Source organism: Passer domesticus, chromosome 2, assembly GCF_036417665.1.
Source record: "Passer domesticus isolate bPasDom1 chromosome 2, bPasDom1.hap1, whole genome shotgun sequence".
Taxonomy (NCBI): Eukaryota; Metazoa; Chordata; class Aves; order Passeriformes; family Passeridae; genus Passer; species Passer domesticus.
The window spans coordinates 49322389-49335374 of NC_087475.1; positions in this window are offsets into that span (position 1 = coordinate 49322389).

Genomic DNA, 12986 nt, shown 5'->3' on the forward strand with positions numbered 1-12986 from the left:
ACTTACAGCAAGAAATCACTACCCATAATAGCACTGTCCATTATTAAAGTCCAGGGACATGTTCTGGCTGTATCTCAGCTACACACTGGGAGCACTAGGCCACTGCATGCAGCAGTCTCACATGTTTTTATGCTGCTATTATTACTTTCAGTTCAATATAAGGAATCCCAGACTGCTGCCCAGACAGGATGTAGCTGGATCCAAACTATAATCATAGAATCATTGAATCATTTAGGTTCACAGAGACCATTAAAATCTTCAAGTCCAACCATTAACCCAGCACTGCTGAGAACACCACTAAACCATGTCCCTAAGTGCCACATCTATACATATTTTAAATACCTTCAGGTGACTCAACCACTTCCCTGGGCAGCCTGTTCCAATCCTTGACAACCCTTTCATTGAAGAAATATACAGTCTGAGATACAACTTGAGGCTGTTTCCTGAGACCAACCCTCACCTCACTGCAACCTCCTTTCAGGAGTTGTAGAGAGTCATGTCACCCCTGAACCTCCTTTTCTCCAGACTAAACAACTCCAGCTCCCTCAGCTGCTCCTTATCAGTCTTGTGCTCTGGACCCTTTGCCAGCTTCACTGCCCTTCTCTGGACACTCTCCAGTGCCTCAATATCTTATTTGCAGTGAGGGGCCCAGAACTGGACACATCTGAGGTGTGGCCTCACTAGTGCTGAGTACAGGATTGAGTACAGCATTGAGCGGGATGATCACTGAGTACAGTGATTGTCCCCTGCACTCACTAGTGCTGAGCACAGGGGGACAATCACTGCCTTGGTGCTGCTGGCCACACTCTTGCTGATACAGGCCTGGATGCCACTGGCCTTCTTGGCCACCTGAGCACGCTGGTGGCTCATGTTCAGTCAGCTGTCAAACAAGGCCCCCATGTCCTTTTCTGTCAGAGAGATGTCCAGCCACTTTCCCCTAAGCCTGTAGTGTTGCATGGGGTTGTTGTGACTCAAGTGCAGGACCCTGAAACTTGGTGGTTAGACTTCTTTCTGGAACTCTTCCACAGCCCAAAAGATATCACAGTTAATGTTATCTAATACTGGATCTCAAATGTTTTTCTCTCTCCACTGTACCCAAGTACCTACAATGCCATTTTTTTTCAGAAAACCCTGATCAAGAGTACCTTGAGGCTGGGACCTAGAAAGAAAATAGCTTGATTACTCTTCACATTTCATTTCACATTCATGAACAAAAGGTATTTGTATCCCCTATGTCACATGTATGGCAGTATTAACTTGCACAACCATGTGACAGGCAATAGTCAATCATGTCATATTTGCCTTTAAAAAAAAATTTCACCAAAAGTGGACTTGTACCACAATTGTAAATATCCACAAGTCAAATGAGCAGAATCCATCTCAAAGTGACAACATTTTTTTGTGCATAAAAATGTTAGGCACTGTTTTAAGCACTTTTTCCCAACCTACTCATGATAGAAATGGGAGTTCTAAGAGAAGGAGAACCTTGACTTTTCAAGGGAATAGTTCACACATTTTTTACCCTGTAGTGTGATGAGGTAACATAGCTCAAGATCATGCAATGATACACATTCACAGAAGAGCTACTGAAGATGACCTCACAAGAGGAGAAGTTTCAAACATACAGTTTTAAGAAATAATGTCACCTAAAACACTATAAAATAGTGAACTCCCTTAAAATAACTTGATGCAAACTCTTTCCCAGCATGTGACTGCTTGGCATGGTCCAAACCTTTCAATGGTATTCATCTGCAGATGACCAGCACAGTTTATTGTGAGGTTTTGCTACCTGCTGACTTTGCACCTACACTAAACACAGGTTGCTAAAATTCTCCACTAGATCATCCCACAGTTTGTATATATAAAGGCTGACAGAACTTCTTTCAGAACAGATGTAGATGTTGGCTTCCTCACCTGGGGCACATTTGATCACAATCAACAGCCTTTTACTCTCCAATAACACATTATTTCAGTTGTCCACTCCAGCCAAGGAAACTGGGACATCAGCAATGAAGGGGTGCTTTAATCCTTGAGCACTGATGTTTAAAATAGACACCCTGATGCACAAAAGTGTTCCAAACATGATAGCTGGCATCAGTCCCTACTTATATACTGATTGGATTATTTTTCCAGAGAAGATTATTGGTTTTCTTTTGAATGAATATCACCTTCTTAATGAACACCTGAATGCAGCATGCTAGTGCCCCTAAGAAAGGAAACCCAGTCTTGGTGATATTCCGTGGATACCAGAGTTTTGTCCACAGTTTCTAAAGTCTCAACAGAAACATTCAAATAATACACACCAGACACCTGGACCCTAACTGAGCAAAACACTACTTTTTCTTGCTTAAGATAACCCTAAAAACAAATTAATGGATCTTTCTTGACTGAAGTGCTATAGAAATAGTATAACCACTTTTTTATTTTTCAGAATAGGCACCCTATTGCCCACTATAAACTTAGCCTATATATAAGAGAAAATGTTGGCATTCAATTTTTTTGCTAATTATTTCCCTGTTAAAATGATAATAAAAAATTTTCTTATTATTAAAAAGGTAGGAACATATGTTGGAAAAAATGACTATGTGAAATACGAGCAGTGACAAACTTGAAAAGTGGTCTCACAACATGCCTATTGACATATGGTACCCTTGGCAGCATAAGTGGTCATTTAATGAGGCCCATTGTAGACTGCATGTAACTTATGCTTTAACTTTTGTAAACAGCACCTAGTTGCTATGGCTTGAGGCTCTGTATAAATCATTAAACAAATATATTCAACAATTTATACAAAATCAAGAAGCAGGAAAGCTCCATTTCCATATTTAAATCAGCCTGTATGTACATCATTATTTTATTAACTTCCCAACAGATCCCCTCCATCTCAAACTGTGTTGACAACAGTTGGCTTTTATTTAGCCTACACTTATAGAATTTTGTATGGAGATGTGGAAGCATAAGTTACATTGGGGTTTATAACCTTTCTTTAAGTAATCAAGTCAAGAGGGGTCCATGACCAGATTAATAAAATGGCTACTTATAAGGAAATGAGCTATGGCCACAAGTCACCATCAAATCAAGAATTACAGAGCGAGCACATACAATCTTTTCCAAGCTCACATCAGGCCTCTTCCAGAAATTGAAAGAGACAGCCCTACAAGGGCTCGAGCACAGTCTTTAAACTTAATGTGAGTAATCACATTAGCATCAGTTGAACTTCTCTTGTGCTTAAACACATGTAAGTCCTTGTGGTATTGGTATCTAAATTCATATGGTTAGACTTTATGGAATACAGAAACTGCAGAGCGCATAAGTGTAAAAAAATGTCCTTCTATCGTTGATTTTACACCCAAACAGTTCAGAGTTCTAATAAAAGGCACACAGAATAATGGTATAAAATTATTCTTATCCCTTATTCTCAGAAGCATCAGTCAATGAGAAGAAAAGACTATAGCCTATCCATATTTAATTATAAAGAAGGTTTCTCTCTGATTAATTGAATCATTAAACATGCACAGATACATTTCATGGTATTAAATATTAGTTACCTTCCAGTATATTAAGAAGTAAAAATCAGAGTGGATTAAATGGGAAGAATTATTCTTAGAGTACATCTTGCAGTGCATACCACCCCTCACTTGTTTCCCAGGAAACCAAATGAAAGCATAGACATTTCACACAGAACAAGAAAATGTGCATAGGCTGCAGAACAACTGGCAAAAAATCTTGACTTCTTTTTAATTTATTTATGGTTTAACAATTGTACTGTTTATTCTAGCCTTTACAAATGAACAATTTCAGGAATACTCATAATCTGGTGCTGGCAGTTGGTGTCGCCATTAAAAATACAATAAAAACACTAGTTTAGGCATTAGGAGACATGGAAAAACATACTGAACCAAAATATTCACAGCATATGTTCATAATAACAGAGGATTTATCGAAACAAATATTTTTATCTGAGAATCCATGTTTTAAGTAGCAAGTAACTGTGTTAGCAAATGCCATGCCTCAGTTCACAGGTTTGTTTATATACATATATGTATATATTTATACATGATTTACACCCAGAGAATTTATTTCTGTCCTATAACTTAATTAAAAAAGAGTATAAAGGAGAAGATTAAAAAAAAAAAAAAGGAAATTAGGTGTCACTCAAAGAAATGACAAGGCTGAGAGAATAGTTTGGAGCAGAGGCTTTAAGCTGCCATGCTGTGCCTTTCACAGCTGCCTACACTTCATGTCATTAATAACCAGTAAATAAGATCTGCAGGTGGGCATATAGGGCACCCTGAGCCAAGAAGCTGTAGCTAGGGCTTCTGTCTCTAAGATGGGTGGCCAGGCTCATTTGCACAAGGCTGCTTATGTTTCCATACAGAAGTGTAACCCTACTTAGCATAGCTTCAGGGAAGCTGCTACAATAGAGAGAATGCTAATTACTGTAACCAACTGGCAATGATGCATCCAAAATTAAATGGCCTGTGACTGAGCAGATGAACAATTTTTATAGCCCTAAGTTCAGGGAACATGGATATTCTGTCAAATTAACAGACAGTCTATTTGGTCTTAATAGGTAAATTGAAGTATTTTAAAACACATTTAAATGTGCTATTAAGTTATCAGTTATTAAGTGCAGTTCTCCTTTCAGCTTAAAGGTATACAATTTGAAGCTAAAATGCCTCTAGTTATTACATTAAAAAATGAAAACACACAACCAAACAAACAAAAATAAACTTACAACATTTTATAGTCCCTAAAAGCTTAATTTTCAGGTGAAACTGCAACATTGCCTCTGCTCCTACTCTTAGTTCCTGTTCATCTCTTTGTACTTCGGCAAAATTCCCACTGAAGTCAGTAGCAGCTCTGAACACAGAGGTCCTCAGATACAGACACTGGAGGCTGCCTCATCAGTTTTCAATTCCAGTGAAAGCTGGGATTTTTTTCAGGAGAACACTGTAAGATCAAAGTTCTTACTTGACTTTCTACAGTGAACATTCATAAGAAAATCAAAACCAAGGCCAGATATAAATAGTCCTTGATTTTTTCTCATTGCACTTAGCAAATTAATTAGCCATATATTTCAGCACAGATGATACAGCAATCCAGGTTTCCTATAAGCACTTAAATAAATTCATATATTCCTCAACTAACTTTATTATATTTTTAAAGTTACCAAAGATCTTTGTCTGAATACTAGAAAATACTTGATAAAATGAAAAAAAAGAAAAGTGAATAAACTATGTACAAAAAAGTTACAAAAGGCAAATTTTATTGCCAGAGTACAATCCTTTTCAAAGGATGTTTTGTAGCAAGTAAGACTCACAAAGAAAATTATTGGTGCAGTATATCTGTAAAAATGGTTCATTTAGAGAATTGTCAGCAAGCAAGACTGGTTCATTTCAGGAAAATACAATTGTAAGCAAGTCTGCCTTAGTGTCCCCCCAGAAATAAACAGCTGGCTCTAAAACCCACTGCACTTAGGATATTATTACAGAAATGTCACTGAAATCAAGATCTTTAGTTACTGGTCAGACTTCACTTTTTTGTCAACTGAATTGAAGCAGACATTTCTTCACCCAGCTTTCTAATACCAAACTGTGGGATTCACCTTGTCAGCCGTAAAACAAATCTACAATATCTGGCAAACTCACTCTAGCAACCCTTTATAGGCCCTGGGTTAAAACTAGACACTTGTAGAATACAATTCAGCAAATTGATTTCGGAAGTTTATCTGAAGATGTGATGTCATATCCTAGAAAGCTCTCTTTCTTGGCAGTGACTCCTAGATGTTGTTGGTGAAATTTGCTTTTTGTTGGATGAAGAGGAATCTAAAAAAATTTCTTACTAATTTTTCAGACAGCCAAGTTGTGCACCCTGCACTCCTTTCAAAGGGCTCTTTATGAGTTCCTTGAAGAGAGCACACCCACCGAGGGAGCCCCTCTCAAAGCTACCGGGACACCACCTCCTCCACTCCCATGAGCATGGAGGGGTGGAGGGAGCTGCAGGGATGAGCTGCAAGGAGCAAAGCTGGCAAGAACAGCTTCAGCCATCACTCAAGCCAGAATTGATGGATATTGATAACATCACCACGGCATCTCTGCAGTTTTATCTTCGGTTCCTCACCCTCCTATTCATTGTTCATTCCAATTACTTCTCTCTTCATTCTTCCGTTTCTCCATTTCCTGCCTAACATAACCCCACAGACAGATTTGGAAAACAATAGCACAAAGTTTATAAAGCTGCAGCAGTTTCTGGATAGATGTTACATCCTTCACTCCCTTCTCTTGTCAATTTAAGATCTGTACAGCAGCCTATTTCTTTATTATGTTTTTTTGTGAAATTTGCCTCAGTGGCTAAGACCACATTTACCTGAACTGTGGTGTCCCAGGGGCACTCTGAAGTAACATCTGACAAGCTATTATAAAATACTAACAGGGTGGGAGATTTCTGTTTTAATCTGGTGACATTACAATGACAGACAAGAAGAAAAATTACTTGAATATTTAACATCTTTGCTAAACATTCTCGCAATGAAGAGATGGAGAAACTGGGATTACAGATTTCAGAGGTAAGTCAAGAAGGAAAGATCTGGGACTGATTTGGATCTGTAGCATCTTTTACATCTTTCTGGCAAATGCCTGGTCCTGCAAGGAGCCATGTACAATGCCCTGGTTGCCACTTCACTCCAGAGGTCACTGATTTTGAGCCAAGGATAACCATATATATATATATAAACAAAATACAAAATTCCACTTTTTTATATTTTTAACAATAAAGGTTTTTCAAATATCAGCTGAATTCAATCAATTCAATCCAATTAATGCAAAAACAGGTGTATCTACTGCATATACTTACAGGAAATGCATTGTTTTTCTCTTACATTATTCTGAAGTTTAAAGAATTTCATTGAAATACACAGCCTTGCATATTCTAGACTAAACAAACTCTGCATGTTTAGGAAAAGATTGATTTTTTTTTTTTAAAAAAGGCATTTTCATAAGCTAGTACCTTATATTCAGCTACCATATTAATTCTCAGAAGTGCTGAAGATTGTTGAGCAGTGAATTAGTGACAAAATACTTCAGTGGGAAAACACCAGTTGGGCCATTTTGCAGGTGTCTGCAGCAAAAAGCCAGGAAGAGTTGGGGCACTGTTACAATCATCTCTCTCTATTGCTTTGCAGCTTTTCTTTTTCTTCTTTTCTGCCAGAAAAGATTGTCTGGGATTACCAAACTCAACATAAAACACTGCTGAAATTCACAGTAGCATCTGTCAAACCACTGGATAAACTGGATAACCTGGTTCCAGCCATCACACTATGGCAAAGAACTGGTCAGAGAGTCATATATTTACTGGATCTCCTTGGCATCCCTCCTGTTTGAAGACATTAGCTGCAACTGGCCTCAGAATCCACTTCTGATTACACAATACAGAGAACAGACAAGCATTTTTTAAGGTTACAGCTGAAGCAATTTAACATGTCCCCAGTTCCATACCCTTGCTAGCTCTTCTCTGCTGGAAATGATTGTGCCATAGCAGACAATGCCCTTCTAGATTTGCCATAAATGCAAAACAAAGAAATTTTGTCCAGCATGTTCATAGTCCAACGATAATGAAAGTAAAAAACAGTCTAACTTTGCAGCAAACAGAGTGGTAGCAAACAGCTTAGAGATGAAAATATCTTAAATCTTCACAGCTACTCATAAAATAAATGGGTTATCTGAATGCCCTCTGCACACATTTCTGACATGATCCTTACAGGCTGACTCTGAAAGTGCAGAAAAGCAGTGTGTGTGACAGATTTAAAGGAAGGGGTCTGATAACTTGCTGCAGTGTGATTTAATTTTTTATGGTAAATGAGTGGTATATTTGATTGGGGAATAGGACTCTGGAAACTACATCAGCTTTCTGCAACTTTAGATAAATGGATAGTCACAAAAGTGATCCATTCTCCATCAGCCAAAAAAAGGAATGCTAACAGGGGTCTGCATGACTCCATACTGATGCTGGAGAGCACACCAGGACACTCTGCTGCTCATGATTTGAAACTGTATTTCAGAGCCTCTCAGAAGAGCTGTGCCAGGATAAATAAGAGTTTTGGAGTGACAACAACGGGCAACCAGTTTTGATGTCAGACATAAAAGATGAATCATAGAATTTTTCAGAGCTGTAAAAGATAATAGTCATTACATGATCCCATTACTCTGAAGTCCTCAGTCAAGTGAGATTTTAGGGAACATTGACTTTGACACGCTTTTTTCTAACCAGAGTATGGGACAAAGAACCAAATGTACTGCAGAAGCCAACCAAGAAATTTGTCAATCTCAGTGTGAAGTACAGCATTCAAAGTAAAATACAAAGTAGGGGGTAGAAAAGGATGCGTCCTGCGTGGTGAATGCTTTAGGTCACTCTTCAGATGTGTGATCTTACTCCTGATATGTCCTGATCTGTTTCTTAAACTACAAGATCAGGCATACCCACAAATATACTGCTTCAAGTGTGATGAATGTGCTATAAGGAGGACTGTGTTCCCTCCAAATGCTTTGATCAGTCCTTACTCTTCCTTGCAGCATCTCACTTCAAAAATTCCTAAATTTCTGTTTACAGACACAACTTCTGCAAAAGTAAGCACTGGATTTTTTCCTAGGCAGAAGGGAGGCAGAAGCAGGCCCTGCAAGAGCACTCCCAGGTACCCTCACCATCCTAGAATGAGTCACAAGTCATGTGCAACCTCCATGACAGGGACTGCAGCAGGGCTGGGGACATTCAACCTATGTACCCACAAACACAAACACCACTCCCATGGCTTGTGGGATGTCTGGCAGAGGCCAAGGGGCAGCCAAGTGCTGTATGACAATCACGAAGACAACATCATCTGTGATGGACTACCAGGAATCAGGACATGGCCACTGAGGGTGGGAAGAGAAATGTCAGAGCCCTCTTTGCTCCTCTCAGAAAAATCCACACTTAGTCACAAATTTACTCCTACCTGGGATGAGTGGTATGTATCTTTGACATGAAGAGGTTTATGGGTGACAGATGCCAGTCAGCAAGCCCTACAGGATGACTGTGGGCACTCAGGGCGTTCCACGAGGAGGTGACAAACCTGCCAAAAGGTGGCACAATGTGCAGTGGCTGCACCGTTGGCTGGCTGCTCAAATTAAATTTTAATAGAACTTTTAAAAATAATTTCAGTGTAAACCACAATGTATGTGAGTGAGCCTAAATTAATAAAAAACTATCTTTCAAGAATGAAGAATAAATGTAATCTGAGATCAATATTTATGAAGCTGTGATTAATTGACTGATGACCAAATGATTACAAACTTCTGTCTGAGGCAGCTACTCAAATGTATTAGCTTTGACAAAAAAAATTTAAAAAAATACAAACTGGGTCAATGAAAAAATGCATTCCTAATCAATTTTTAATAGCACTTAAGATTTTATGATTTTTTAAACTTTCCTTTTAATAATTAATCAGAAAAATGAATCTAATTTAAACAAGGTGGTGTAAGGTGTTCTGTATCTGTTTGATGGTGTTCTTAATGAAGAAATTCAATTAGGGCTGACTTTTCACTATAAATCTCTGGTTTTAAGGAATGCTCTGATTGGCTGGTAAACATTTGAGACTGGGAGAATAATGGAGGTGAACCGCACTGCTCAGCACAATCTACTCATTAAGATTTTACACTGTTAATTCCAGCCTCCCCTTGCTTAACAAGGGAAGGGAAGGGAAGGGAAGGGAAGGGAAGGGAAGGGAAGGGAAGGGAAGGGAAGGGAAGGGAAGGGAAGGGAAGGGAAGGGAAGGGAAGGGAAGGGAAGGGAAGGGAAGGGAAGGGAAGGGAAGGGAAGGGAAGGGAAGGGAAGGGAAGGGAAGGGAAGGGAAGGGAAGGGAAGGGAAGGGAAGGGAAGGGAAGGGAAGGGAGACCATGATCTCTGTAATCTCTGTAACTTTATCAAACTTTTCTGATGTTTTGCATTTTTTTGCCTCACACACTACATCCTGGGGGACAGATCCTCCACTGCCAGCAAGCACCACAAGGTTTTCTGAAAGGCTTTTGTAATTACAATTTAAATCAAGACCTGTTGCATCAAACCATCAAACACTTGGAGCAATGCCAGAGATAAGGTAGCAACCAAAACTTGTAGAATAATGGTCTAAATTTGAAGATATTCCCTGCAGAAGCAGTCTCCTAAGTCAGTTAAATCTATGCAGATGGGTTAGCAAGAGACTTTCTATGTATAAAAGATAGCTAAAATTCACCCCTCTTCACTGTTATATGGCCTATTTCACAAAGGCTCTCTATGTACTAGCAAATAAAATAAGCAAATAAGATTAGAAAGTCTGTTTATCCATACCTCTTGATGGTCAGCACCTCACGTAGTACATGTGTGGCTCATTGCAACCAGCCTTCATCCAGACAGTCTCCTGTCTGGTGAAAAGTGCATGGAGACATCCTTAGGCTGAGATATGCGAGCAGGGTAGAGACTGCCTGCACAGCACAATATTTGTGGGGCTTCTCCCTGCCCTCAGATGTTATTCTACTATAATACAGTTTGTTTAGATAAAATATCTGAACAACAGTCTAAAGGGAAATCAACCTCTTGCATGACCCTCAAAAAGAAAGAAGGGCACAGCCTAATGTCCTAAGTATGAAAGCTTCATCGACTTCAGGTACAACTCAGCATTATCTATTTACTTGTTTGACTCCTTGCTGACACATCAAGAAAAATGGAAAACATCAGAACTGCAAGATCAAAAAATCTAAAACAGATCATGAAAAATGGGGTTTTTCTTACTGAACTTTGGATGCCTACAAGCAAGATGTCTACATCTGAGCTAGTCCTTGAATTCCCTTGTGGGTTTGGAACCTGAGAGCAGAAACATTCTTCTTTAAGAAGGTAAAGTTACAGCGGTTAAACTCAAAATGAAAACTTTATCTTTAAAAGTGATTTGCCATCTTTTACTATTTCTTGTGAAGAAGACTAACTGCACCAAGCTTCCACAAGACTATCAATCTCAATTATTAAATCAACAAGATATTCTCTTTCTCTGTCCTAGTTGGCTTACCCAATGGCCAGAGATTATTCTGGCCTCTAATATAAATTTTATTTCCTTTCTGGAAATACCAGGGTTTTTTTGCAGTCAAACCCCAAAACACTCTTTTAAAGAGAGTGCTTACATTTTAAAATGAAAGCCACATGGGAACTCCCAAAGAGCAGGTGGCAAGAGCAGCCTACAGTCCCTCAGGCAGCATAGACAGGGATAGCTGAGAGCTACAAATTTTCACTGAATGGTCTCTGAATGGAAGCTGGTGAATCCCCAAGATAGTGTCTCACAACAGGAGTCAGTGAGGCCACCACTCTGCAGGGCTCCCCAGCAGTAAAATCCTGAGCAGGTGGAACCTCTTTTCACCCTTTAATAACCACAGGTCTGAATTAGGCACTTAGAATCCAATGCTTCTTTGCTCAGTTTGAGGCCAATTTCACTGTGTATTCCACTACATCATGCAAAACCACCTGGGAAACCCTTTTATAAAAGCTGAAGATCCATCCAGTCTTGTTCCTGGAGAGGAAACTCTTCATAGCCAACTTGAACAGATTTCGCTATTGCAGAAGTGGCCACTGAGGGTGGATAGTTTGGCTATCAGTAGTTTATATCTATTTGTGTTGGTACAAAAATGACCTTTAGGTTAGGTTTTCACGGCATAAAGCCCCACATCCAAATATATATATATATATATATATATATATATATATATATATTCAAATTATTGGAAGTAATGCAACTGCATTATTTGTCACTGGGCTAATCAGCCAAGAAGACAGACATTAGACATTTCATACCTACACCTGCTCTTTCCTCTCTCTGCACACTGCTGGGAAACATGCACAGATCCAAAATGCAGGAATTTATGTACTTTAAGCCAAAAATATGGTAAGTCTATTAATCTTAATGAATCAAACAATATGTCTCAAGCAGAAAAGATTTAATTGTCTCAGTTTAGTACTCTGATCAGTTTTTCTTGTCCTATATTGGTTCTTTTCAAGCTCTCATCAAAGAACTTTTCACATTTTGTGGCTATTTTCATATTTCCACTATTAATCCTCTCGGGTTTCTGAGATTTCAGGAGCAGGTAGTGAAATTGCTGAAGCATTTCACAAATGAAGCCCTAATCCTAGGAGATCATTCATGGTCAGAGTCTCGGCTTTTAACCCATCTTTCCTCTATAGATTTACCAGCAGTGGCCAGACTGTTGGAAAATTGCCTGACTGTTTGATCCTTATGCCCTAGTGCCTCTGCAGAGGCATGCCAGGCATTCCAGGAATTTTTTTATCTGTTTCATCCTGGCTCCAGCCCTCTTGCAGAAGTATCCTTCATGCTATGTGGACTATGGTGTTCAATAGCCTGGACCTGTTAAACATTTGTTACCTCCTGCATTTACATGGTATTTCTCAGCTCCCCTCAGCTGCAGCAGATTGTTACCCCTCCAGCTTCTTTCTCCTTGCTCTCTGAGGTCTCACTTTCAGTACTGCAGAATTAAGTATTTTCCATACCCCTGAAGAGTTGGTAACATCAACCCATAAATTTCAACAAAACCTGAGGCGCTACTAGATCACAAATAATTTTTTTAAGTATTCCTTCACAGACTATGCATACAACTTCAGCAGAAATCCACTAAACAAATATGTTTAACCTCCTTAAGAGAAAACATGTTCCTTTTAGCAGCTTATTCAGAAAAATAAACTCCTTTACAAGTTATTTTTGGTTGAGAGAAAATATATTCATCCCAACAGAGCTTGTTCTCTAACAGGTCACTTTCCAGTTACATACACTTTTTTGAAGCAGTGGAAGTCATGTCTTTGAAAGGGTTCCTGCTTCATCCCAGATTCATTTAAAAGAGTTTCACATGTCAAATGTAAGACACATTTCCTTGCTTTTGATTTCTCTTTCATGCATTTACCCTTTCTACTCTCTATATTGT